Genomic DNA, 24,553 nt, shown 5'->3' on the forward strand with positions numbered 1-24,553 from the left:
AAGATTAATCTTGGACTCCCGGCCCCATACTAAGGGCCTTATTTATGAAGGCCTTGCGCCGCCGGTGCGTCACTTTTTCCCATGTTAATAGTGACGCGCCGGCGTCGCAAGGCCTTCATAAATTAGGCCCTAAATGTTTTCCTAATTAGCTTCATCTCATTCCTGATATGTGTCCATGACCCGCCTTGTTGTTTCTCAGTGAATCAAAGAACACCTTTTATAGTACATGGGGGGAGCCTCACTCGCCGTCCTCTAGCGTATCTCTCCCTGCTCAAAGGAAAGCAGCAAATCACAAATCTGTCTGGGGGGGTGGGGATTTCTCTCTTCCTCATGAAGACCTTGACCTCCCAAAATGGAATACAGGGTCGTCCGTGTAATGTCACATTGTGTCCCTTTGCCCCATCTCCCTTTTGACGTCACCAATTTCTGCAACACCTGTCCACCCTTCCCAAACAAGTGACCTCTTCTCAAGTTCAAAGATTACTTTTGACAATTTTCTAATGGAAATATAAATGGCTTTTTATTCAAGAATAGTTTACCAAGTTTTCCTCAACTCGTATTATCGCAATAATTAGCATAAAAATGCCTGACGCTTGTATTGTTTTTAATTTTGTTTGCAATGGTAACCATTAACCGATACAGAAAGTTCAGTGAAGCTGAGTGGTGTCACTTGTAATGAGAGTCCTTTGCTCCACAGTGAGAGAGGCTTCATTTGAACTAGGGCATCAGCCGTGCAAATAATTCCCTTCCCCCTTCTCCCACCAGATTTGAGCGAATACATGTTTTTACTGAACTGTTGTTGGTTGAAGAGAACTCAGCACTCAGAATTACATACACATTTAGCTTTTCTGATTCTGAATGATATGCAATATGGACACCAATAGGGTTTGAGTGTGTCTCTTCAGGATTCCCTCCAAACCTCCTGCAGAGGTCAAAGACTACAGACGTGTTCACCCATTAAAAATTACCTATGAGGTTGTCTGTTTACCTTTTGTGTACTACTCCCCCGGGTGAAGGTCGATACAAGGTTGTAAAACATCTCTGGCAGGCATTTTTGCCCACTTGGTAGACACACCCATCCACCAAGCAGGAAGATTTTTTTTCCATAACAAGGGACTTAGAATATTCTGTTTAAAAATCGTAAGACTACCTTGCAAATCAAGGAAAGATATTTCATCGGATACTTCACATTTCCAAGATGTGCAAACACATATTTATCAGAGTTCGTGATTTATACTAAAGAATGTATAGTCTGTGAAAGGTCAATTTCAGGAACCATTGCTATAGTCAAAATGGACTTTGTAAAATTATTAAGTATAGATGTTCATTTGTGTAGACCCATCCCCTAAACTATAGTTCTTCCATTGCCGAGTTACTTTTCGAACAATATTGTATTAATCCACGTTGTTTCAGTGAAACCGGCAATGAATTGTTCAGACAATAGAGATTATGTGAGCCGGCTCCATTAGCCATAGTTGTGAGGTAGAGTTCATAAATCCATTTGAGACTGTTGTTCACTTCAGTAAGTACTGAACTATCAAAGCAGAGGTTAGACTTACGTTTTTATTATTGCTGAATCAAATGAGCTCTTCTTCCTGCAGCTTGTAACCTTGCTAAAGGAAAATAAGTACATCCACCTTGGAAAAAAGCCCCTTGTAAACATAAGCTAATTTCCATAACAGAAAACTCTAATTACATAAATGATCTACACCAGTTTAATTAGAAGTTGAGGAGGAGGAGGAGGAGTGGGGTGATTGGAACACAGAAGTAGGAGTTGGTATCAACTAATTTCAGGCCCTCGTTCCTTGCTTTTGGCCTTGGACTCTTCACTTTTAAGTACTTAGCTATGCCTCAGTTTAATGAACTGGAATGAAATTATTTGAATGTCACATAATTGTTTGCAGTCAAAATAAGCCTGGCAACGAAAGGTCGCAAGGGCATATATATTATGTGACTGAGTGGCGTTGCTTTTGCAGTGCCACTTTGGAGTAACTTTAGCATGTAAGTCACAAAAAATATAACGTGGCAGGTTTATTCCAATGTTTACCACAGTAAGTGGTGCAATAATGTACTACAGAGGTCTGAACGAATGTCGACTGTATCTGGGTGCAAAAGAAAGTGGAAGGAAAGCTGGAACGTTTGTAAAACAAACTGAAATGGGCAGGCAACGTTTTTCATTAACGCTGGTGTGCAATGAAGAATTGAGGATTATAGTGAGAAGCAGTGCTTAATTTGAGCTGGTGGTTGCTGTGGGGGGCTACTGGTGCTTGTGTTTGGTGACCTGCACTAATTTGTCTGTTCAGATGTTAAGCAGGAATGTGAAAAACACACACATTAGAAAGAAGAGGGAAAAAGAAAGACGGCAAACCGTCAAAACGGAGAAAGCAGAAACGTGCAATAATGAGATTAAGGGGCAAAGACTGTCTGTAGTGGATTAAAGAGGCATGAGCTGAATTTAAGGCTACCAGCCTTGGTATTTGGCGCACCAATGTTTAATCAGGCTGAGGTCTTCTGAGAAGAGCTTCGGCACCGGCACTCTTTCTTTCACAGATTTGGCACTTATGAGAGTGAAGGTTGAGTTGTCTATACTGGCACTCAAAACCTCAAAGATGATACTTCCCAAAGCCAAAGGCAATGTTATGTTGTGCTTGTCACCCTAAGAGTCTTTGCTTGTGGACAAGAAAGTGTTATAGAGCAGCCACAAACAACATAAAAAGTCAGTGTAACTGATAGTGGGGATATCACGTGCCTTTCGTCCACCACCCCACCACAAAGACAAGTGGTTGGTGTTCACTGCGTAGCTTTTATTACTTGTCAAATAACACCATTTTATTTGTTGATAAACCTTCCATTTTGACCAGTTTAATTAACCATAAGATACTCCCATTACTGAACATAAGGAGTCGCAGTATACATATGCACCCCCAGGTTACCTGATGTGTGTAGCTGGTTGCAGGATGCATTGAAGAGGATGAGAGCAGAGCTGTCTACCTTAAAGGCACTCACAAGAGATATATCAATAGACCCCCTCTAGATGCAAAGGTGGGTATTTTTGAGGGTTTAGAGGGTAAATCCAACTCTTGTCCACCATTAATTTAATCATGTGCATGTATTATTAGTATAAGACATATAGGGATTTGTGAGTTCCTGAAACAACCTTAATTTATTGCAGAAATAATGTGATGTTTTTGTCTTATAATTATTGAAATAAATGTTGTGCCTTGCCATGGAGGGGGGGGCGTTGGGATTGTAGCTTTTGTTCTGTTTCTGTGAATAGATTCAATTGACGTTGATCCTTGCTGGAAATATCACCCTATGATTACTATAGCTGGGTGTATCACTAGGTCAGGTGTGCACTTTTCAAAGAGTAAACACTTTACTGTTTCAGTTATTCACAGTGCCACCAGTAAAGACTGATAGCAAAACAAAGTCTGGAGAGGATGGCTTCCAGTCAGTCCGCTCTGGTTTATCTGATCTTTCTAACTGAGGGAATGAATTTTTCGGCGAAGTTGTAACAATTGTCCATTTAAAGCGGTGATGAATGAATCCATGGCTAAAAAAACAAGATGAAATAAGTGACAGCTTGGCGTGGCTATTACAGGAGAAGCCTTTTTGGATGTTTATCATACAGACTTCTTAAGGGGATCCTCTTTTATGGTTCTATATTAAAATATATTATCTTTCTGAGAGAGGGAAGTCAAGCCATGTTAATCATGGTAACGCTTTTTGTTTTACGTTCCGTAGTTTTGTGAATTATTAACAACGTTATGTTATGTTATGTTATGTTATGTTAATGGTATTTGTAATGCGCTCAGCTGCTCCAGCGAAGGAGCGTCCCGGCGCCCGACAAGGTAGCCACACAACATAACCAAGGAGCAGATTTATTTAAAAATTCGAGTTTTTAACAGGGCTAAGGAAACAGGAGAGTCTTAACGGCCTTGCGAAAAGAAAGCAGGTCGGCAAGGGTCCGAATTTCGCGAGGCAATGCGTTCCACAAAGCTACTGCCCGCACCTTGAAGGAACGTCCCCCAGCTCGACTACGATTGAAGCGTGGAGCTGCTGCCAATTCGTGATCCGAGGAGCGAAGGGAACGGACTGGGATATATGGGCGCAGAAGATTCTGCAATATGGGAGCAGACGGGCCTTTTAGGATTTTAAAAGCCAAACCAAGCACCTTAAAATGAATCCGCTGCCTGATCGGCAGCCAGTGGAGAGCACGCAGGGTGCGAGAGACCGAGCAGAACGTAGGGAGGCCTACAACTGCTCTGGCTGCTGCGTTTTGCACTCGCTGGAGACGAGTCAGCTCGGCCTGATTTAGCCCTATAAAGAGGGAGCTGGCATAGTCTAGCCGAGCCAGTATCGTCGCCTGAACCACAAGTTGGCGGGTTGCGGCATCAAAATATTTGAGTGCAGGTCTCAGATTACGCAGAATGCCAAAGCAGGAGGCTGCCGTCCTTTTGGTATGACCAACAAAGCTGAGTGAGGGGTCCAACCACACCCCCAGATTTTTGATCTCCGAAACCGGAGTGGGGGTGGGACCCAACTCAGAAGGCCACCAGGTATCTCCCCATGGATCCGTCCGCTTGCCGAAGACCATCACCTCTGTTTTATTGGCATTCAGTTGGAGACAGTTGGACGTCATCCAACTGGCCACCGCCCGAAGTCCGTCCCTGAATCGGATTACGGGCGGTGCTGATTCATTCTCAAATTTACATGTGCACACTGACCTAAATGTTTCTATTGCATTTGCAGCAAACTTCCTATGAGTAACAGAAGTATCTTTTTCTGGCTTATGTTAATTATTATACCTCAGTTTAGGGCTGGAGAGTATTTTGTTTAAAATGGAAGTGTCCTCCTGCATTTTCAATTTTCATCTATTCTGCAGCACACTTTCAAGCAGAGTAATGACTTGGGGCTAGATGTATGACCCTTACATTTTGCTACTCGCAAATTGCATCGCTTAGCGACTCTCACAATGCAATTTACAACGGTGTCTCAGACACCGTTAGTGATTCCTAATGGGGTCGAAAATTTCCCACCTCATTAATAATCATGAAGCTGGTGCTATTTGAACCCCATTAGTAATGGCCAGCACTCACAGGGATAGTGGCTTGCTGTGGTCAGCAGACCACCATGTCTGTGACTGCTTTTTTAAATAAAATAGCTTTTTGGTTTTTAAATGCAGCCCGTTTTCCTTGAAGGAAAACAGGATGCATTAGAAAAAGCAAAATGAAACGTTTCTGTTTAATTTTTTATGACCATTCAGTGGTCCCTGGGACGACTGCCTGCTCTTAAAAAATATTTTTGCACACGCACACAAAGGGGGTAGGGGTCCACTGGGGACCCCTTCCCCGTTAGCGAGTAGCGTACCACCTACTTGAAGTAGGTGGTAAACTGCGAGTGTTTTGCGTCTTCAAATGCGATCGCAAAACAATGTTACATTACATTGAGACTTGCTATTAGGAAGGGACGCCCCTTCCTAATAGCAAGAGTCGCAAAGGCTATTTTACAAGTCACAGATTCGCAAAATAGCGTTTGTACATAGCAGGACCCTTTTTTGCAGTTGCAAATGGACCGATTTCCCATTGAGACAGCAAAAAAGCATTTGTGCATCTGACCCTAAATTACTTACCGGTGATCTTCATTACCCTCAGGGAGCCCACCTCGTCATAGTAGTTCCCAACCTTCCTACCTGGCAGGATATATATATTTGTGCTTGAAAATGACAGGAAGTGAAGCGAAGCATGTCTGTCAGGAGGCTGGGCGGCCTCATGGACTATGACAAGGAGAACTCCTGTGGGGGTTATATTTGTTTATTTCCATTGAATTCTTCTGACTGTTCTTGAAGAATCTTTCCAACACATATACAATAATGTTGCAATCCCCAAGGCTCACCCACTAGCTCACTGTACTTCATTCATTCACAATAGTTTGTTGTTGTTCACTTAACATGTTTGTCATGCCTTCTCTCGTTGGCAGAATCAATATCCATTTTTGTGGGATATTGCTTAGATGCTAAGACAACACGACGTTTCATAAACCATGCTTTGATTTGCTAAGAGTATAATTCTCTTGCTCACACACTGATAATTTTCAAGAATTTCAAGATTTACAATGGAAGAAGATTGTATATAAACCTTGATTTTGGGGATGAGTCAAACGACTTTCAAATGCCATCAGGAATTTTGTCCATTTTCCTAATGATTTTGCTGATCACTTTGAACTTTGAATTATTCAGATTTTGCGCTTTATTCTGTATTGTTCTGTTTACTGTGAGCCTTTTCGACAACAGCTTTATGCATTTGCATGTATGATCTCTGCACTGCACATTTGTGTATTAAATCTCGAAAAATGTATTCCTGTTCTAGAACACAATTATTGAGTATGAGATGCCTTATCTTGGGGACAAAATGCCTGATGAAATTGTGGTTTAACACTGTTGTCTCTGATTCATCAACTAGTGGGAATGCTGTTGAGGTAATCTTTTTGGGTGTACAATTAGGGGTTCCGGACACGCACAGTAACACATCATAACAAAATACTCTTTCAAATTATTAACAGCTTTGAATTTAAATAGTGCTCTTTAATTGATTACAGCTGTAATCTTGGTTCTAAAGTGATTACAATCATTGATTCGACTGCCATTTCATTCAAGTAAAAAGCATTAACAAGTAGACAAACATGACTGAGGTGACAGTGCAAAGGGTTCCATTTGTTGTCTATTCCTTCCAGCGCGGTTAGAGCACTGGCCAATTCACTTCTATTCTGCAAACTACACCTTTGTAATATTCTACTTGTGAGACTTCGACATTACTCTTTCTCTCCTCTGGATAAATTCCTAGACTATGCCAATAGAAATGTATACTATCTTCCAAGGCACACTCCACCATGGCTCTTTCACCACCAGGTGACTGTTTCTCCGACAGTAGACGGCTATTTACAAACTACTAACACTTGTCTTCAAGGTTGAGCATGGAATTTCCCCAAGCTCTCTCTCTGATACTCTAACCTGCTGAACCATGAGCGATCATCTAAGAATTGCTAAAATGCGCTTCCTTTCTTCACTCAAAATATAATTTAAGGTTGCGATGGAAGCTGCCTGACACCCTCAATTATTTTTATTATGGTGGTAGAAGCAAATCTTTAGTTAGTGATGGGGTGCCTATTTTTAGCTACCACAGGGAAATAATAGTTTACTCTTTCACTGCCCTTTGTGAAAAACTTTAACTATCTCTGCTAGTACCTGACAAATCATTTCCTAGTGTCCTTGTTCATTTAATCATGAATGCGCACTTGCTAATCTCTAATTAAGAAGGGTCCTAAATACAGAGGCCCATGATGGTATCTTAGTGACTACTATATTGAAGAATTATAAAGCAGTCACAAGCAAGAGAGAGGCTAAAGTTATTAAACAGCAATGGCCCTTACTTACTGTTACAGCTAATTCACGAGATAGTCAAATATTTTGGAATTCTGTTACTAGTATGGACTCCTTTGATTAGGGAGTAACATTAGTCTACTGCCACATAATTTGGGAAGAGTTGGTGTTACACTTTGCAGAAATTTAGAGAGATGATATTCCTAATCTCTCATGGGCATGGCGAGGGGCTGCCCAGCCCATTTCGATATTTTTTAGCCGGAAGTTGAGGTTACCATACAAGAAATTGCAGGAGGTAAAGCACAGGGGTCCGATGGTGTCCCTATCGGCATTATCAAATGTAATTTAAATGTGTGGGCCAGAATGCAGATAAATGTGTATAGCAGTTTGCATTATTCTTCTACTCTCCGCTCCTGAACTTCTTCTGTAGTTGTTATTGTTTTAAAAAAAGGAAATAGGATGGAGCCAAAATGCTACCGTTCTATTTCCTTGATTGACATTCCAGCGAAAATTCTGGGTAAAGTTTTATACAATAGAATAGCAGAGTGGGCTAATGAAAATAAGGTATTACATTTTTGCCAATACCGTTTCAGAAGTGGCATTGGGACTGTTGAGCAATACCTACATTTAAGCCTTATTATTGGGAAGTGTACTGTGGCCAAACAGTTATCATTGCATCTTGCCTTCACAGACCCGTCAATAGCATTTAACTGTGTCAACTGGGAAAAACTGTGGAATCTGCTTATTAAATTAAACATTGATCCATCTATGGTGTATCTACTGATTTCTCTTCATACATGCACTAGTGTACGGTTGAGGTTTGGGAGCAAGAGGGACATTTTTTATGAGAGTTTAGTATTGAACTGAGGTTACGCCAGGGGTGAGTATTAGCTCCATTACTTTTTATATTATACATAAATCGGCTTAGTTTAAAACTCACTGAAAGTATTCCTAATGTGCCTCTAGTTTTCAATACCCCTCTTCCTGTTTTACTCTGTGCATATGACTCACTTTTATTTCCCCATACACTTTGCATCTTCAACACATTCTTTTGTTAATTTTACTGCAATTCTTAATCTGTCAATTAATTTCACTAAGTCTTATTTAATGATATGTGGGCTGAAGTGCACACAATTACACTCCATTACTGTTGGCAAGAACATTTTAATTATCACTGGCACTTTTTAATATTTAGGGATTAATTTGAGCTCTTCGGGCTCATGGTCCCCTCATGTTGCAAAGTTTTCAAGAGCGATCAGGTCATTACTCAGCTTTCTGTCACCAAAGGGCGGAAGGCCTTTGAAACCATTATTTCAAATATGCTCTGCACAGTGAGTTCCCATTGCGACTTACGGAGCGGGTGTTTGGGGCCTGGGTGATCCCACAACCCGCCAGCGGGGAAGAATCATTGCTTTAGGAGGTTATTATCGTCCCTGATCCTACCTCCCATTTTCTAAACCACAGCTAATTGGGCACAGATTATTAGAGCAACTATATTCACATTCGTCGGACCATCTGTGGCTATCCATCTGGGGTTTGGAAGATGCCATACTAACAAAGAATGTAATTATTGACTATCTGGCTTGTGATAAGGGCCTCTCCCTCCCTTGTTTGGTTTATGTAAAAAAAATCCCTGGAAGAAAAAACGCCTAACCGATCTGTTTTTGGATAGAAGGCCAAAGCTGTTGGTTGCAGGAATCAAGTGGAGCTTCTAATAATGGAGACCGAGTGAGGGCAGAACGTAAGAAAACGAGTATCAAAGAATACTTGGATTTTGAATCAGAAGAGTCCGCATCGGACTATTTGTGGAACACAGATAGAAATTGGGTCCGATATTTATTGGTCAGCTTTAGGGCCCTTACAATAAAGTATCTTTAATGTTTTCCCACTGGGTACCAGCATGAGCTTGATCTAAGGATATGCCCCAGTAACAATAAGTCCAAACAAAATATGCACTTTCTGTTTTTCTGTGTTTTTTATATGCTATATACAAAACAATTTCTTATGCCATTCATGAGATCTGGAAAGATATGGGGCCATATGTAGGTAAATGGCAATTACCGAATCGTAAATACCGAATTTTACCGATTCGGAATTTACAAATCGGTAAATGCCATGAGGGTAATTATTTGGTAACAATTACTGAATCGGTAATGAGGCCCATAGGAATCAATGGCAATTACCAAATCGGTAAATACAGATTCGGTAAAATTACCGATTTGTCAAGGGGGACAGGGTGTCACTTTGACACCCTGTTGCACCCCTGATTCTGGCTTGTGTGCCATGTGGCACACATACATGCCCTAAGGGCCACACATGTCACTCATACATGCGTGCCACATGGCACAGGTGTACATGCACAGATGTGCATGTACACAGGAATTCGTTATTTACCATGCAATAGTATTTCATGGTAAATAACGAATTCCTAAGGGCCTGTGGCACTGTTTCCAGTGCCACCTACATCCCATATTACCGATTCTGTACATTTACCGAATCGGTAATTTACAGATTTTGTAAATTTACCAATTCGGTAAATTTACAGAATCGGTAATTTTCTGGCCCCCTACATCTGAAACTACAAATACCGGTCGGTAACGGCCGAAATCGGCCGTTACCGACCGGTATTTGGCCACCTACATATTGCCCATGGTCCTGTACCCAATCATACCCTGTATTACTTACCTTGACTGATGATGAATCCTGTTGTTGTGTAGCTATGTTTCTTCAATCTGTGGTATCCTCCAGGAAAACAATGTTAGAGAACTTATCTTACTAATTACTGAAGGAGCGTAGAGGTTATCATGCATCCATCTTCATCAATTCCTACCTATGAAATCGATTCATGACGCTCATTAAATGGATGAGACAAACAATGTTATGCTTACCTACTGGGTGAAACTTCATCTGCACAGTCATGCATTTTAAAAGCTTGCAGAATGTTAAAATAAATGGTATACATAGCAATGAGCAGCCATGCTAAGAAACGACAAAGTTATGAAGAAGCATTTATGTGTTTTATGAGAAAAGACAAATGCAAAACAGTAACCTATAGAGTTTACACTGACAAATATATTAATGTGCATTGAGCAATGCATTTCGTTTAACTGCAATAGAAGATTTGTATTGATATTAACCAAATGTAAAGAATGCATTTGACAGATAATTGACATAGATTTGTAGTAGGTTTCTTGTAATGGAAATACAAGTAATCCATTAAAATAAGTTCATATGGAAACGTAGAGAAATAATACTGTTATATCACTTGAAAGAAGTGTATTTTTTATAGTACTGCTTAATACTGCCTTGAATTTCTTGTAAACCATGCATTTTGATTAACTCCACAAACTACAGCATTTAGAAATGTGTGATGTTTAATAATATTAAAATTTTCACAATTTAGCTGTTTTCTGCTTAGAAACCAACGGGCACATACATCAACGATAATTGCATTCGCAAACGGTGCGAATCGCAATTTTCGGACGTTTGCGAATGCAATTATCAAAATTGGAATGCATCATGTATTTCGCAATTTTAGGGATCGCAATCATGTTGCGATTTCTAAAATTGCGATTGAATTTAAGAAATCGCAATTTCAGATTTCTTAAATGCAATGCATGATCATTTTTAAATTGCGAATTAGCCATTTGGAAGCGGTAAACTAGCATGAGGTTGAACCTCATGCTAATTTACCGAAAACCTTCAAAAAGTTGCATTTTACACACACACATGTCCTTGGGACATGTGTGTGTGTAAATTGCACTTAAGTTTAATTTCAGGGGTGCAGGGAGGGGTTCTTTGGACCCCCCTGCACCCTTGAAATTGCATTTTCAATTTGCGATTCGCAAATTGAAAATCGCAAATTGTAAATGCCTTCCCATTGATTCCTAGGGGCCTCTTGGCCCATAGGAATCAATAGGAAGGGTTTTCCTTAATTGCGATTCGCAAATGGTGAATCGCAATTAAGGAAAAATACCGAATCGCAAAAAAAGTTGCGATATTTTCATGCATTGCCGTTTGCGATTATTAAATTGTGATTCCTTAATTTTCGCAATTTAGGAATCCCAAACGGAACCGTTGATGCATGTGGCCGCAATGGCTTTATTTCCTTATATAATGTTAAGTCATGTGAACGCTGTCACCCAAGCCCTATGAAAACTTTCTGTGAAGTTTCCATTTGTGTTCTAGTTTTCAATGGACTCACTTCTCACTTGTAGCACCCTCAATTGAATTTGTAACAACTTTGTTGCATCCCAGCGAAAAGCGTCTGGGAACAGCCTAACGACAGATGACTAAAAAGTATGGTTTATGTCCGAGGATGTTACTCGAAACTAACCAAATGCAATATAATGATCCTAAAAGAAAACATGAGAAAAAGATTACTTAATACTTCCGGATTTGTATATTTTACTGATCACCACATAACAGCCCATCGTGAATGAGAAATGAAACCCCATGGACTGATGGAATCGATACTTTAAGGGTTGTTATTGAGGATAATTGCCCAAATTAAGAAGGAGTCATGGACTGTCTGTCTGACTTTCTTGCATTCCCTGACTGGCATGCTGTTGGAATTTTCCTTGATCCAAGAATGTTTGCTTAGCTAGAGTTTTCTTTTCTTGTCCCTTTCCATTATTCTAAGTGGTATAGACTCTGACAAACTGAACCCTAAGCAAACTGAGACCTTATCTTCTGCCATTGCCGCCTGGCAAGCATGTGCAAAAAAATAAGCTTTCGGCTGAGAGGTTATCTGACTCCTGATGTAGAAATCTGAAGTAAAAGAGTTTTATGTTTTATTCCTGTTGCAACAGTTTTCTTGTAGTGTGTCCGTTGGTTTAGTATTGACTATCAAAACTGGGATATAAGGGTGATGTTGTTAATGTTATATGGATCCCTTTGTAGCTTAGGGTTCAGTGAGCTTCTTCGGCCATATGTTAAAATCTAAAAATAGAGAGACAACAAGACGAGGTAGTGAAAGTATAGATAGGATTGTGTAATTGTGATCACAGAATGTCATGTCTTTTATTTTTTTATTTTTTTTTGTTCCTCATCTCAACCATGGCTGGCCCATCAGTACCGTGGGCTCAAAGTATGTGACATGGAGAAAAAGGACTTGCTGTCACAGTACAGGACTGGTAGAGGTCAATCGTTATGGAGGAGTGCCAGGACCCTACAGCCTAGTCAGTTTCACTCACGCTTAGTCACAGGCCCTTAAGTACTCTTAAGACGGAACTTGCCATTAGCCAAATTACACCACTGCTTATACCACAAAGTGACCTTAATTATGAAGGACAGACATGAATAAGCGAAAGGAGTACGACATGGCTTCGTAATCATTAGAACTGGGGGAAAAAAAAAAAAAAAACAGCTTCAAATCATTGAGACCAATTGAGTTTCATCCAAAAAGCTCTTTTTTCGGATTTTCCTCCTCTGGAAAGATCAAGTTTCGATATAGAGAGCATAGAGGAGCTCCAATCTTGTAGTGTCGGGGGGGGAGGCCTCTTTCCAACGCCTACAAATCTCACGTCGAGCTACCAAAATTGAGTAAAACAGGAGATTGTTAATTACAGTGCGTTTTTTATCCTGTACTCCAAGAATTGCCAGGCCTAGGTCTATATTCACAGTGGTGCCTGTAGAAGATGTTAGTTTGTTGCTTATTGATTGCCAATAAGACATTAAGGGGGTCATTAGGATGGCGGATTTCCCGCATACTCCGGGCCGGCGGAAGCCACCGCCGGCCCGGAGTATGCGGGAAATCCGCCGAGGAGGCCTGAAAGACCCACCGCCAAATCAGGATGGCTGGTGGGTCTCCCAATCCGTCTGCCGCTTTTCCGCCGCGGTCGGAAGGCGACCACGGCGGAAAAGCAATAACATGGCTGGCGGTGTCTATCAGACACCGCCAGCCATATTAGGATGCAAGGTGAGTCATGCTTTTCCGATGCGGCTTTTCCGCCGTGGAAAAGCATACGGACAGTCACTTTGGGGGCCCGTTGCGGGCCCCCTGGGTGAAGGTTGCATGGGGGGTGCACATGGGGGGTACCTATGGTACCCCCCTGCCCTTGCGTGCACGAAGCGGCAGGCACCGCGCGGTGCCTGCCGCTTTGTGCATGCAAATGCACACCTTTCGTTTTTTGCATTGCGGCGGATGCTGCTTCAAGCAGCATCCGCCGCAATGTAAAACATACAGGATGTGACCGCCAGGGTGGCGGTCACATCCTAATTGCTATGGAGGGACCGCCGCTGCCCATGCGGACGGTCCCTCCAACTCAGGGGTGGCGGACGGACGCAAGTCCGTCCGCCATCCTAATCGGCCCCTTAATGTGGGCAATCATAAAACATATGTGTGTCAGAAGCAGCAACTAGACCACACCGTGGGCAAGCTACTGGTGTACCGGATTAAAATTTGGACAACCTTTTAGGAGAATAGTAAGCCCTGTGAAGAGTGAAAAGGTGGTTTCTTCGCAGCCAAGCTGGTTTGACAATATCCCATAACACAGTAAAAGATATCTCCCATAGTTCATTCATATTTAATGTCGGCAGAAGAGAACCCCAAAGTTGATCTGGAAGGTGGAATACTCCGTCTATTTCCTCTAGGATTAAGTTATAGAAATGGGAAACCTCTTTAGTCTTTAGGGTATTGTCAAGTAGAGAAGATTCTAGTTGACTGCTGCCTCCCAGTAATCCTTTTGGACGACGAGTGGTGTCAGAATTTTGTGCAATCGCCCAACTAGAGATCTGAAGAAATTTAAGTCTTGATAGATTGGGGCCTACCTTTCTCGCTAAATGTTCCCAAGAGAACATTTCCCCTTCAAAGAAGAGATCTCCCCAAGTTATGATCCCAGCTTCTTTTAACGAGCTTATCAATGCATCTTTAGTCCATTATGGTGGGTCCGGAAGGTCCCATATAGGAGAATCGTTTGAATAATACCCTATTTTGGTAGTTGTTCTAAGATTATACCAAGTTCTCGCTAGACCCTGTAGTATCTTCAACTTAATCTTCTTAAAACATTTTGGATCTCCAAACTTGAACAAGAATCAAACCTTCACATTTTAGTAGTGTTGAAAACATAAGGCCGATACCCTGATCAGCTAGAGTTTTAAATAAGATTCGGGCATGTGTCATCTGAAATGCCCAAGCATAAATTTGAATATCAGGGCCGGCCAAACCTCCCTTCTCCCTGCGACGCCTTAGTTTATTCCAAGAAATTCTTGCTATCTTGTTCCTCCATATAAATGAGGTGATGTCGCTCTGCATCTTTGTTATCATTTTCTTATCAAAGTAAAGTGGTAAACTATTGAAAACAAAGGTCAACTTGGGTAAAATGGACATCTTGACCAAATTTGATCGACCTAAGAGAGTCAATGGAAGATGTCTCCAAGAATTCATTAAGTTCCTGCCTGAGTAAAATTTGTATGGGCGATCTGATTAATATCTTTAAAGATTTTTATACCCAAATATCTCATACTATCACAAGGTTGTACTGGAAGTAGCGTATTATTGATATTCCATGTCATAATTTCGGTTTTTATGGCATTAATTTCGTAGCCAGAAATATTGCCGAATTCTTGTGCCAGTTTAATAACTGACAGAAACGCTGCTTTGATATCAGATGTTAAGATCATGAGATCATCAGCGTACAGAGATACTTTTTTTCCCAATCTCTGTAACTAAATGGAGTGATATTAATATCTTCATGAATCAATTGGGCGAATGGCTCCATATAGATATCAAAGAGTAAGGGCGAAAGCGGACAGCCTTGCCGGGTGCCTCTTGTAATAGCAAAAGGCTCCGACAGTCCACCATTAACCAAGAGCGATGCTAAAGGTTCGTGGCACAATAGTGCCACCGCTCTACGAAAAGACTCGGCCCACCCCAAATTTTTCCAAGGCCCCCGACAGATTTTTCCAATTCACCCTGTCGAAGGCCTTGGCTGCGTCTAAGGTGAGAATGGCCAAGGGCAGTGATGAAGTAGTTGCCAAGTCTATTGCACCAGTTAAGTCGTAGATTAACTCATAAAGTTGACGGCCCTTTACGAAACCCTTTTGGTTAGGATGTAAGATTAAGGGAGCTACCTGTCCCAATTGTTTGGCTAGTATAGATGCAAAAATCTTATAGTCCGCATTGAGAACTGAAATTGGGCGATATGAACCACAGGCCGTAGCTATTTTGCCTGGTTTCAAGATTAACGTAATGGAAGCTTTGCTCCACGATGTAGGAGGTAGATCCCCTTCTATCAGTATCAGATTAAATAACATGGTAAGAAAAGGGGCGATGTTGGGTGCAATATATTTATAAATCTCGACCGGAAGACCATCCGGGCCAGCTGCCTTACCAGATTTAGTATTTGATATTGCTGATAGTACCTCCTCCACCGTAATTGGGTGGTCTAATAAGTTTGCCTGTTCTTTAGAGAGTGCCGGTAGGGTGGTTTTGTTAAGCCAGTTTTCTACATCAATAGAGGTAATGTTGTTATCCTCTCTATAAATTGCCTGGAAAAAATCTTTGAAAGTTGACCTTATTTCAAGATCCGAAGATGCTGTACCAGAATCCGATATTATAGAGCCAATGTTATTACGTGTTTGGTCTGTTCTGGACTTCCAGGTTAATAATTTGCCTGCCCCTTCACCAAATTCAAAATTAGCTAGTTTACTAGCTTCCCACCTCTGCAAAATACGCTGATTCAATGTAGAAGCCATTTGTCCTTTAAGTTTTGTAAGCTCCTCCTGTTTAGTCAGTATAACATGGTCTGGACAGTTATTTGGATTTTCTAAATCTGATTGAGCTTTTAGTATATTGGCCTCTATCAGTGCAACCTCTTGAGTGTATTGTTTCTTACGATATAAGGTTTTATTCTTGATGATCCCTCTCAAAGAGCATTTAAAAGCATCCCATACTACACTAGATGTCGCCGTTCCAATGTTAATTTTAAAGAATTCCTGCGTCTCCACCTTTAAGTAGTCCAGATCCTCAGGAGAAGTAAGAAAGGATCTGTCGATTGTCCATGACCTTGTCACGTTTTGAAACTGAAGTTCAAGGTCTAACAGTATTGCTGAATGATCGGACAGGTGTGAGGGTAAGTAAGTTATATCCCTTACTGACTTTTCCAAAGACTTGTTAACCAATATAAAATCTATCCTTGATCTATGACGGTATTTATAATTTCTAAAAGAAAAACCAGATTTCAGACCCGACCTTGCCCTCCAAATATCTATAAATCCGTATTGATGCATGTTTTTAATTAGAAGATCTCTTGATTTAGAATGTACCTGTTGTCTACTAGAGGTGGATTTGTCCAACTTTGGATCAAGCATGATGTTAAAGTCACCCGCTATTATCATGGGTTCAGTTAAATGTAAGAGCTCGGAGAACATCGTGGCCAGGACAGATGGGTCATCGCAGTTAGGCCCATAATAACCTACCAGTGTAATACTTGACCCTCCAATCATTACAGTCGCGATTGCCCATCTACCGTGAGGGTCGACCTTTTGTTTCAAGAGCTTTGTAGTAATAGTTTTTTTAAATAGTATGGCCACCCCTCTTGTATTAACTGTCTGGGAAGTGGAAACTGATAGGTCTATCCATCTATTCTTTTTGACCAAATCTAATATTTCCGCTTCTACCAGATGTGTCTCCTGGAGAATAATGACCTGGGCACCAAAGTCACGGATATATTGTACTATTGTGCTAACTCTAGGTTTGGTGCGCAAGCCATTAACGTTCCAGGAGAGAATCTTAATGGTATTCATACTTTACATATCTACTGAAATTGGTTAAGAGTCCTGCCAATACTTTCTCCTTGATATTGCTAAGATACTTAAGATTCGGCCATTTTTTATTTATGAAATTTTCAGCCGCCATTTTAGAAATGAGAAACATTGTCATGTCTTTTATTTTCATGAAAATTAATATAGATGTGTTGTATTGAAGTTGAAAATGGGTGCAACATGGCCCAAGATCCCAGGATATACACCTACGGGTGGGTCTAAGTGTGGCATACACTGAGTATGTTTGTCTGCTGTTTCGAGTGTGCTGTGAGTGAGACATCGTTGCCAGTACCACCAGGGAACGTTATCGAGGTAGCTCAGAAATATAGAGTGGATGTACAGAAATTACCACCACTCACTATGACCCCACTCCAAGATGTCCTCCTGAGTATTGAAGGGAGTAGTCCCTCATCTCTTTCGATCGGCGCTAGCAGCAGTTGCCCGGAAATCCGCTCTCACAATAATACCGACGGTTCCTTGCCGCACGTCACTGAGGAGAGAGACCATTGAGTCTCCCCCACGTCCCTTGTTTCGTAGATTCCTACGAAAGGTAAGCGTGTAACCCCGAAGGGAAGCTCTCGTCTTGACTGTTAGGAGACCCTTGTTGCCATTCTACGTGGATTAAATATCATTGTTTTTTGTTCTAATCCCTAGCAACAACACTGCCGTAATCACGCGGCCTGAGTGACTAAGGACTAAACTTTGGTCATTGTACCTGACTTCTTCCAATGAGGAGGACTCCATTGTGGGCCCCCGATTGGAGCAGACAAGCCCTTTAATTAAGGTACTCAGCCCACGAATTTGGCACCTTTTACTGCCACCCTCGCGTGATAATTGTCCAACCTTAGTGTACATGTTTTTCTATTTCAGGCACTAGAAATACGAGGGTAATTTCAATCCCCTAACAACGCCTGATTGAATTCCAAAAGGATACGACAGGTTAGTGGCATGGGTTCGCTTTGTATAATTTTTAACTGCATGTCTCTGTGAACTTGCATTATGTTTTATTGATTCACTGCGCCGTTCATTCACGGACCCACCCCCTTTTTATGTGCCAGAACACATCACGGCTGCCCGCGAACGGAGCCTGCACAACCCGGGCGGCATCACGGCACTATCCCGGTTTCAGGTTATTCAATGCAGAGATCCCACGTCAATGTTCGGTCTGCCAACTCTCGGGTTTCTTACCTGCCCGCGGCACCCACTTAGCAACAGCCCCTCACTTTTTACTGCATGGAACTTGACACTAAGCCAGCTTGAAACTTCATCATCCGGGCTGTTCACACTAGCCGAGGATGGCCAAGTCCATCAGGGTATAAGACTTGTATAGATGAGCACTGCGTCTTGGCACTTACACATCCGCACCAACGATCTTGTTTGCGCCACGAGGAGTTCCTCACATGGGTGGTTGTGCCCTGAACTGGTTATACAATGCCAATGTATGTTCACATGGTTTGGTGAAGAGTTGCCAGGTGGATGTGGTTATGGACCTTGCTATTCTAAATGTTTCAAATCCTCAGGCGGATGCCTTATGTTGTTCTTTTTATTTTTTCCTCCTTACTTCAATAGGCGTCTGGAATACAAACAGGCATTAATTATTTCATTCCTGATGATGATCCCGTTCTATTAGGAGCCAGGGGATCGAAACGTCGATGATTTAACAGTTCTACAGCTAACGTATTTATATATTGCTCTGTAGATACTGTATGTTGAAACTTGTCGAAATTATGTAATAATGTGCAAGCGACAATTGGCTCCTACGTTCTTTGCCTGTTAAAACTTTCTCTTCATTTTTCTATCTTTCTTACTGTTGTTTTTTTCATTTTGGGTTAGGTACAGGATTGTGCCCTATTCAAATGTGTATTTGTGACCTCTCCTAGGTCAATTGATATCTCATTGATTATTAAAACTTCTTCACCCGGCTGGGTGAAGAAAATTGATTATAGCACTGATTTCGGTCTATAATTATATTGTGTACATTGCTGAACTATCCTTAGGACCTTTGTTCATTAAATAAAAGTACAGAAATTAAAGGCATTGCAGAAGGCATATCGATTGGATTTCAGTGACAAACATTTTGACATTTTAAACCCATCAGGAAAAAGATTGCAGAATAAAGAGTTATTAAACACCCTCAAGCAATGGAGAGATGTAGAGAGATGACAAGGCAGATGGGCTAAAAACAAGGAGGAAACAGTGGTGTCTTTGCCTCTGTACCCCATGATTGAAAGGGAAAATGAGGAAGTAGAGACAAAAGCATATCCCATGAGAGAAGTGCCAGGACGAGATTATGTCCATGTGTCTTGGACTAGGTCAGACATGTTGACATTCACAAATGATTTTCCAAAGTTGGGAGACAAACATTTTAATTTGTTAAATGTCATAAGCAAGTCGAGAGGTTTGTGAAAGTTTCAAAGGTTTTGTTAATGGATTTTAAACATTGTGGAGATGGCATAGATTCTCGGCATAAGTTGGCTCAGATGGAGACAGCGAAAATGTATTAAGCAGGTTTTGACACACATTTTTCAGGGAAATGGTGAAACGACCACTAGAATGCGAGGTGTAGCAGGAAATTCTCCTCAGAATTGTTTGCCTCAACATAGAGGAAGGGGAACTCCTATAGAGACTTTGAAAAAGACTTATCCATGTCACATTTGCAGCAAGTGCGGGCATTGGAAGCGCAAGTGTAAGTTTAATCCAGCAAATCGGATGCCTGTACAGACAGAACCTGGGAATGTGATGCAGAATCAGTCAACGCAGAGGCAGAGAAATCAAAATTTGGATATGTCACAAGCTCCTATGCCTCATTTAAATGGTCAGGTGCAGAAATACAATGTAAACAATGGTTTCCATACCAATGATCCGATAAACCAGAATGCAAAAGTAGATTGACAGTACCTAGTGCAAATTGATGACCGTGATTCTGAGATGTCCCAATGACGGTTCCTGAGAGGGGGGGATGAATGCGTGCTTGGCGCATCGTTAGAGGTAGACCAGTGGGGTCCCTATGTGGATGGCAAGTAAAATGGAACACCTATTTCATTCCTTGTAGACACTGGTGCTACCCATTTCACTGTGAGAACTGTGGAAATTCCCAACCTACCCCTCTCGGGTGAAAGAATCCAAGTTGTAGTGTTGGGTAGTTCCTAGGACCCGCCAGGACCTGCACATCCTGGGTGACCTAAACTGAGGGCTTGGTGTGCAGACAAACTCTGGACACCCCACAGGATGAGTCAGCTGGTAGACCAGATAGCTCTACAGTGCCACTACAACCCCCTGTATTCTACAGCGGTATAGGTACTTTCTGGCAACCACTGAACATGACAACCCTGATTCCTCCGGTATCGTCGAAACAATACGGTATCTTTCACTCGGTCTCTCATGCTTACTTTTCTCAGAATACACATAGAATGACAACTGGAACTGTTTCGAAATATATTTATTGATCAAGCGTCAGTCAAGTAAGAAACATATTTTCTGCGAGAATCAAAAGACAGGAGCAGACAAATGTGATCGCTAGCACCGTAAATAGCAGATACATTTCTACTATAGTGCTAATAAGATGAGTAAAAGCAGATTATATAAAACAATAGCATTGGCATACTCCTACAATGCATAGCCTACCTAAATGTACCTAGTCTATATATTTAGGTGAAGCAGGTGTATGTAAATATCAGGATAGATCCTAATGGAGCCAAAAAAAACCAGGGGGAGTACTGACTCCTCACCTGATGGTTCTGAATGAAGGGACCCTGATCTGTGTCAAGGATGGCATCCCACAAGGGATGCCAGGTCTCTGCATGTCAAAGGATCACCCTGCAGAGTCTCGGTACAGCCTAGAAGAAATTCTCCTATCTGTCTGTAAGGGGGAGTGAGGGTCTTTTATACCAAAGTGGTCACTCCAGGGTTTCCTCTGGAATTGATATGTTTTGAAACATTCACTAATCCTCTGCTAATCCTTTTCTAAACATACATTATCATGCACAGGTGGCTGTTGGCCATGGATGAAAAAAAGTGGTGACCCTTATACAGAACAAATTTCCCATGCCTTGGGACATGTTTATGTATGTCAGGTACAGGGGTTAAGAGAGGGTACCAACAGCCTAGTTATAGTAAAAGGTCACCTGTCTAGGACTGTTATGTCATGTGGATGGGACAAAATGTATATAATTGATATGTACATGATGGGACTATCCTAAAGGACATGACAGTTGAAGTTTATAACCAATTGATATCCACCCCAGTAAATGAAACTGTACAGGTAAAAATTGGGTCATTTGAAGATTTACATACATTTGTACTGTGCAACTCCAGTCCACTAAACTTGTTAGTTCGGGACCTGTTGTGCAAATTGAAATAGTCTATGTACTATACTCCTAAGGGAATTAAATTCTATACCACTAATGAAGATGTAGTATTCAAAATGGCCAAACAGAAAACAGAAGTGGAGGGAATAATTCCTCTACTCACAAAAAATAATTTGCTGCTTGAACTAAGAGATACAGTGTTACCTGAGGTTTGGGATTTTTCAGGAAAGGATATTGGTCTGATAAGAGGAGTGGCTCCTATTCAAATAATCTTAAAGCCAAAAGCAGAATTTCCAAGAACATCATCTTTCACTTTGAACCCGGAAACCATTGCAGGTACAACACCCTTGACTGAAACTCTGATTGAGCAAAAATTCTTGAAAGAAATTCTGGAGAGTCCATGCAATTCACCTATCATTGGTATTCGAAAACCAAATGGAGAATTTAGGATTGTCCAGGATTTAGGGAAAATAAATACCATGTTGCCCAGTTGTGCCAAATCCTGCTGTAATTCTATACCAGATCCCTTTTAAAGCACAGTGATTTTCGGTTATTGATTTTTGTCAAGCCTTTTTCTCCATAACTTTGCATCCAGTTTGTGTTCTGGTTCGGAAACTGTGTCTTGTCATGGTGCTGAGTTCCACAAGGGTACACAGAAAGTTCCTCGATTTTCAACCAGATATTGAAAAGAAATCTGGAATCATTGGAGATGCCAAATCACTCTGTGGTAGTACTGTACATAGATGATTAATTGGTTTCATCAGGTATCCAAGAGGCTTGCATTTATGACACTATTGCCTTGTTGAATCATTTGGCAATAAGTGGGCATAAGGTGTCCCCAGCAAAAATACAATTTTGCAAAAGAGAAGTTCTTTACTTGGGACATCGCATTGAAAAAGGAGTCAGGAAAGTGTTGCAATAGCGGATTACTGCCATTCTGCAGGTGAATCCACCAGGCACATAAAAGGAAGTTGGCATGCTTTTGGGTTTAGTTGGCTATTGCTGACAATGTATTCCAAACTTTTCCTTGGCAGCCAAGCCTCTTCAAAGGCTTAAGTTGTGTCAGATCCAGTCCCTTGAGATGATGAATGCTTGTGCTCTTTTAATGAATTACTGTACAATCTGTGTCGAGCTAGAGTATTAGGAATGCCCGACTTTAACAAGACTTTGACTCTGTTCTGCAGTGAGCGTGAAGGTTGCGCACTGTCAGTTCTAACGCAAATTAATGGAACTACTGTTAGACCTGTTGAATACTTTTCAGATACTTTAGATCCTGTAGCTGCAGGGTTACCTGGATGTCTAAAGGCTCTTGCTGCAACCTGTGTGAGCCTGGAACAGTGTTAAAAATGTGTGATGGGTCATCCTTTGAAAATACATGTGCCACATCTGCTGAGATTTTGCTTACCCATACCATACCCATACCAGAACGCAATACCTCACAAGTAGTTGATTGACTAAGTAAGAAGAAGAGATTTTGGGAGCGGAGAATGTGACATCGACAAGATGTCCAATTTTAAACCCAGCTACCTTTATGCCCTTACCTGGATATAAAGTAGGGAATGGTGAGGTAGATCATGATTGTTTGGATGTGACTGAATTGTTGTTTAAACAACGTCCTGACATCTTGGAAGTTCCATTGCCTGAATCATACCATGTGTTGTTTGTTGATGGATCTTTTTTAAGAGCTTCTGGTGGTACCTTGCGAGCTGCTTGTGCCATCTGTATGGTAGGGGGAGTAGTAGAAGCATCATGGTTGAAAGGGGTGCTTTAGGCTCAAGTGGCTGAGGTAATTGCACTTACCAGGGAGTACAGCCTTACTGAACAATTGAGAGTTACCATATTCAGGGAAAGCCAATATGAATTTGAAGTTATCTATGATTTTGGGCAGTTGTGGCCTCAACGTGGGTACATTACCTCTTCGGGTTTACCCATACAAAACAAAGAGATGTTGAGAAACCTATTGATTTCTCTACATATGCCAGCACAAATTGCGGTGGTAAAGGTTTCAGCACACTGACAAGGAAAAGATTATGTGACGGTTGGAAACTACTATGCTGACATGACCATGCGCTATTATGCTCTAAATTCTTACATCTTTAACCCCTTCGCTGCTAGGCCTTTCCCCCCCTCTGCTAAGCCTTTTTTTTTGGCTATTTGGGGTAGTTGATGCTTAGGCCCCTGTAACTTTTTGACCACATAAGGTATCCACACCAAATGTGTGTACTTTTTTTCCAACATTATGGGGATTCTAAAGGAACCCAGGGTTTGTGGATTCCCTGGAGGGGACCCAGAAATTTGCCAAAATACAGCTACATTTGTTTTTGGGGAAAAAATTTGAAAAATGGGCTACAGATGAAAGCATCTGTTTTTTTCCCTGCAAATGGTATAAAAAAGGCATTGTGGTGCTGAAATTACCATTTCCCCAGCTTTCTGGGACAAGCAGACTTTTGTCAGAAAAACAACATTGTTTACACAGTTTTGGCATTTTTCTGTGACATTGCCAATTTTTGCTATTTTTTGTATTTTCAATCTTCTTCCAGTTAATGGTAGAGATGGGTATGAAAGCAATAAAGGATCCAGAAAAGCTATACATTTTGGAAAAGTAGACAGCATTTTGAATTCAGCAAGTGGTCATTTGTGTAGATCCATTAAGATTTCTGTATAAAAACTAACAGTTAAATATAGGAAAAATTGAAAATAAGTTGAAAAAAACAGCCTTTTGTGTCAACGTTTTCACATGTAACTACTAATTATGACAACTCTTTAAAAGCAATATACGGTTACATCTGCTGGACCTTACTGATTGTGTGGATATATAGGAATTGTAGGTTTACCAAGAACCCGATGAACCCAGAGCCAAAAACTGAGCAGCGACTTGCAATAGTTTTTTATTATGTACCGGTATGTAGCAATTATTCTGGGAAAATGTATATATCGAAAAAACGGTATGAAAGACACCTATGTATTGCTAAAATGGGAGAAAAAAATAGAGTTTAGAAACAGTAGATATTTGCACATTTCCGAAATAGGGAATACTCATACTAGCATGAGAATTATCAATAATTTTTCAAAATTACTTCTTTTTTAAACATTGTCTTTCATT

Source organism: Lissotriton helveticus, chromosome 2_1 (assembly GCF_964261635.1).
Source record: "Lissotriton helveticus chromosome 2_1, aLisHel1.1, whole genome shotgun sequence".
In the NCBI taxonomy this organism is placed as follows: Eukaryota; Metazoa; Chordata; class Amphibia; order Caudata; family Salamandridae; genus Lissotriton; species Lissotriton helveticus.